This window comes from Teleopsis dalmanni, chromosome 2, assembly GCF_002237135.1.
Source record: "Teleopsis dalmanni isolate 2A chromosome 2, ASM223713v2, whole genome shotgun sequence".
NCBI lineage: Eukaryota > Metazoa > Arthropoda > Insecta > Diptera > Diopsidae > Teleopsis > Teleopsis dalmanni.
In genome coordinates this window covers 217,475,965-217,481,943 of record NC_051847.1, presented here as the reverse complement: position 1 = coordinate 217,481,943, position 5,979 = coordinate 217,475,965, and positions in this window count along the sequence as shown.

Below are 5,979 nucleotides of genomic sequence, written 5' to 3'. Positions count from 1 at the left end.
AAATAAATATTGATGAAGATTAAGAATTTTGCGTTTTATTTAAAATTTCCGGAAACTTTTCGGTCACAATGTATACCTGATAGATGTCAAAACAAAAATGTCCAGTTTTTCCAGAGTAGCCATCGAAGGCACTACCTGTTTTCATGTTGTTCTTCTGCGATATTTTCACAAAAGAAAAGACGTATAAATATCTGGTGGCATAAATTTGTCATATAACATAATCCATCTTACCATTAGCAGTGGCATGAATTAGTTATATATCTATTTATATATATTAATATATATAGACACGTGGTAGCAAAAAAAGATCATGTAATCTTCTTTATCATCGGAAGTATTAATTCTTCTCAATATACATAGATAAAGACTGGTAGCCTACAGGTATGGTTCATGTAATCCGAAGTGTTATTAATTAAATATTAATTTTAACTAATATAGAGGTATACATAGAGTTGGGGTGGCAAAAATAGATAATATAATTATCTTTATAGTGAGACAAGTCGATAGTGAGACAAACGTTAAAAATCATGTGGATTGATTCCAAACACTAAAATGCCGTCGAATGGCTTTTCAGTAGAGTTTTGGTTTGCAATTCGACTGAAAGAACTCGAGCATCCGTGCATTTTTTTATATTAAGATTTAGTGTAGCCGTAGATTAGTCTTAAAATTTTAGTATATTTTTCTGTTCGTGATTGCTCAAACCTTTAAACAGTGTAACAATATATAATTTACGTTTATATATAATATTTAGTCACACTTCTGGTAAATACAATAACTATATCTTCAAGAAATGAAGAAAGAAATTTGCAATTAGAATTTGGTTTTAAGTTTCATTTGGGAATATGCAGTAAGAGTTCTGAAAAAGTATTAGAATTGGGGTTAGAGTGTAGTTGCGTAGTTTGAAATAATAACCAAAAAATAGAATCATCTTATCTCTAAAGGATTTAATAATATTTGATATAATTTTAATTGTTTCAGTAAGACACATATCAAAATTATTTGCGAAAAGTACCTCAAATGAAATTAAAAATATTTTGTTTAATAATTAAAATAAAATATCTATATATTTTAAATTTTTCGAAGTTTATTACCCTAGTAAATTGAATATTTTAAATTAATTTTAAAAACTGTTGGATAAAATAAAAGTTTGAATTATTCGCTGTCAAAGGTTTGTCGCCTTAAATATAAATTACAGATTATTAATACAAATACCAACAAAGAACTCTGTGCTCTTCTGTTGTACTAAATTCAAGCTCCAACATGTGGACACTAATGATTCACTAGTGATACTATAAAGGATTCACTAATGATAATATAAAGAATTCATTAATAATACTTTAAGTCACATATATTAGTTTCATGAAACTATAGTGTTGTCTATCAGTTTCTACATCTGAATTTCAGTGCAAACTCATGTTTTCCATATGTTCCAATGAAAGTCTGTTCTAAGCGAAGAGTTTAGAACTGTATCCGTTGATAAATGGAGATGTTATAATTGATTGGTTCAAGAATCTGAGCATAAAAATAGCTGGTGATAATATAGAAATTTAACAAAACAGATAATAGATTCAAAATTTTACCAGCAGCTTTTCAGGATGAACTAAAAGATGAGTTTATGAAATAAACTATGCGTTCTGAAGAATAGGTACCAGTAGCTGGAAAGGAGAAGCAAGAAATCTGCAAGTTTAAGTTTTTCAATGACAATTATGTCAAAAATGGAGAGGAATATTGTACTATACGACCATCAAAAATTTGATCTTTCGGAGAAGTGTGTTTGCATATTAGAATATTTATATACAGGTTTAACTGTTTTATATAGATCCACTTATTTAACCAAATAATCAATAAAAAACTTAACTAATGTGTCAGTGATAAATCAGTTAAACTTTTTGGTTTAGGGTGACTTGGTTATAGCGTAACTGACCGCCCTTAGTTCGAATGATGGAATGTACCCGTTTTACAGTAATTCCGATCTTATGTGCCCACATATCGGCGGCTATGGCGGCTATTTCCTCCGGGATGTTGGCCCAAAGTTCGACTAGAGTCCAGAGCATGTTGTTACAAGCTTTTAACTTGAAGTAGCCACAAAGGAAAAAGTCTGTCGCTGTCAAATCAGGCAAACGCAGAAGACTGTTAAAATTGCTATTTTTTGATATCAAGGATCAGGACACAATGGCTTCACAAAGTCGATTGTGGTATGAGCTATGTGAAATATATATTAATCAAAGCTTGATATATAAACTTATTGTATACTAAACAAATAATGATTCTAATGTAACAAACTTCTGTAACCTAAAATTCAGAACGTTGTATGTGGGCTATATATCACAAACCAAATTTTAAAAGAAGAAAAAAATTATTTAAATTATTTTGTTGATAGTTTTATGTATTCATAGTACAAAAGATAATTTCTAGCAATTCTCTTAAATTTTTAAAAACATCTTATATGTCATCTATATTAATTTACATATGTATGTCATGGTTGTAATATATATAAACATGTGCTGTTTTACATGTGTTCACTAACACCTGACACAACTTGTGAAGATATATGTTTTAGAACTTTTATTTAAAATTTTCCAATATTTTTTATTTCTATTTTTAAAATTATATTTTGCAATTATTTTTATATGCTTATCCCATGATAATGCTTTATGAAATTAGTATAAATCTAGGTTGTAAAGCATGGAAATAAACTTACTTTTAAGTCAATGTTACACCTTTTGGTTGCAGTGGATTTCAGTTACAATTGTTTTTTAATATTTTTGTAATTTTTAGATTAACTCAGAATTTTTAATATAATTTTTTGTTTTTGTAAATTATATCAATTTCATTTCTTTTCAAAATATCAATTTTTCTGCCGTTTATTGACAAATTCCATATCTTTTGCTGCTTTTGCTGCGGTTGAGATGCACACTTGACAGCGCAGCCAATCGTCAGCAACACTTCGGCCGCTCGCCTGCTTGATTATGGCACAAACTATAAATTGAGATAAATTGCAGCAACAGGGCACGCGTTGCAAGTCACGCCAAATAAATAAACAAACAATGAGCAAAAAACAGGAAAAAAAAACAAATAATGCCAGAAATCTTGAAGAGCAGAAACTTTATTTCTTAATGGATTTTTTATTAGTTTGGACAAATGCTTACTGGCAATAAAGTTTTAAATCTTCTCAGATATTTTGAGGAAATTTTCAAAATATTATCGCAGTGATTTGCACAATTTCGAAATCAAATGCAAGTTCCACTGCAGTTTCTCAACTTTGAAGTTGTTTTTTGTTTTTTTTTTCGACACTCAGTAGCGCAACTAAACGCTTCGCTGTTTGCTTAGGTCAAATGTTAAAAAAGCACAAAAAACTAAATTTTATTGTAACACCACGATTTGCTATTTTTCGGTTTCGATTTGGCCTCTTTTACAGAATTTTACAGAATTTTAGAGAATTTTTTTTACGTTTCAGATTTTTGATTTTTGTTTTTAATTTTAGTTGCATTTGTCGTTTTAGTAGTTTTTTTTTGTGACAATTTCATTTGATTCGATTTGGTTTTATTTTATTTCGTATATATTTAAATATATATATTTTACTCAACTGCCCCAAATTTCACTTTAAGCAACATCTTCTGCCAAGTATCTTTAAGATACTTTGCGTATGTTTATTTTTACGCCACGCACACGGCTACGCACACACACACGAACAGAGCAACGCATGTAAACGCCCGAGAAAAACGCACGTCCACGCACCACGTCCCTTTTTGCTTTATTTATTTATGTCGTTCTTAAACTGGCATTTCTTTATTTTGTTTATATACATAAATATATATCTTTTCTTCCTCTTTTCTAGTTAGTTGTTCATTTTTTTTTTTAATTTCTACACTTTCGGTTTGGCTTGCAAGAACCAAAAAGTTGTCATCTTCAGTGAACTTCAAGTATTTTCTTTACAATTTTCCAACAGGAAAATATGGGAATTCTTATTTGCATTGCACAGCATTTGCCGCAAGATACGCGCAAATACAGCACAAGAATATTTTTACTGTAGAAGAACGAAAACACCGCACAAAACACGACACGTTCTATCGGATACGAGTCACGAATATAAACTGAGATACTTGAATCTTCAGATACTTTTGTATCAGTCGTTCGTTGAAATTTACTGTCAATGTTTTGTGCTTCGTATTTGCTCGTTTGGTGCGGTCTCTGCTTGTGTTGGTGACTGTGTGTGCATGCGTTTACGTGTTGCAGCATCGTCTAGTCGAGCAACATAAAACGAAACATTATCCTTGTCGTTCGCAACATAATGTTGCGAATGTTGAGACTTCTAATGTTTACCGATGTTTATAAATATCTGACAACATGTTAATAACATAACATGTTGATGTTAAAATTAAAGTAAAAATGTTGAAAGTGGAATTTGTGGAATTAATTTACAGAAAATCTTGTTTTTTTTCAGTTTTGTGGTTTTTAAAGAGGAAATGATTTAGAAATCACAATAGGTTACAATATAGACCTCGCGACAAAAAATGCCGCATACTAAAAGTTCAAGCATTTGTGAGGGGTTTATAGAAAAGTTATTCTATGCATCTTATTTCTTTTTTTTAAATAAATAAATTGAAATCAAACAAAAGTCTATACCAAATGTTTTTATATAAAAGTTATATAGCTAAAAACAAGAACGGCTTTGGGTAAGTTGGTTAAGGAGCGCTGGCTCTGAGCTTTAAATTTGGTAGGGCACGAATGCGATTTCTGGTACTTGCAGTCCCAACACAAAATTTTTATTTACGAATAATTAAATACAAGAATTATTTCCAAGACCACTGATTATGGGTATTTGGCAATACTCGAAACAGCTGTATGGTCAGCCAAAAATTCATTTAATTAAAAATAAGATAAAATGAATTTTTGTTGTTGTAGTTCACTACTTTTCTAAAAACCTCTTTATAAAGAAAATTACTAAAACATTAGTTTTAGTAGTTTTTCATAATTTAACCAAAAGAAATAAAAAAAATTAATTCTAAAAACAAAAACCATAACATGAATTTTAATAAAATACTTCATTTATCATAAGCTAAAGATAATTTCCTTGCAAAGCAATATAATTCAGATTTATTTAATACTTCGTAATGCCAGCGTTGACACCTTTAGCATTGTATACTATAAAGCATCGATTTTCATCATTTCGATCCTAGTTTTTAGCTTATGCGTTTCTATTTGGGCACTCATAAGGGCTCGGAAATTCTCTATGGAATTGGGATTAGGACTGTTACCTGCTTAATTTAAGGATTCATTCAATATCAAATTCCATCTTCAAAATGATAATCTGTCATTTCAATATAGTCAAAATTATAGAATGCGCTTGATAACAAAGTTGAAGAATCGTTCTAAAAAATGAGTTCTACTTCACTCACAGTGACGGATTCCATACTAGGCACAATCTCAATAAAAATAATTCATTGTTAGTTTTTTGCTTTGACTATGTCCTCAAGCGATTCAATTTTGTATATAGATATGCATCCCCATATCACTACCCATATCACCCTATATCAGTACTTTTCAAAATATCGTCCTCCTTTTCTACGACGAACTGTGTAATGAGGCCATCAGGTCCAACGAGGTTTAATTTATACTCATCCGTAAATACAATGTTTGATCACTCAATTTGATTCCAATTATTCTAATACTTTGCTAAATTTAAACGATTTTTCTTTATTCAACTATTCAGAAGTATCTTTTTGGCAGGTGTTCTTGCGATCTATCTCTTTTAGACGACATTGCATAGTTCGAACTGAAATATCCTTCGCAAATCATAACTGCACTGCAGATGTTATTTTAAAGAGTTCTCAAAATCAACCTTTGAAATTTTTTCTCACAATAACACTATCTTCACTTGTACTTGCTTTCAAAGTATTTCTTAATTTGATTTAATAAAACTACTACCAAGGTATCTATTTAGGCAGTATTATAAATAATGATTAATGCATTCTTCTA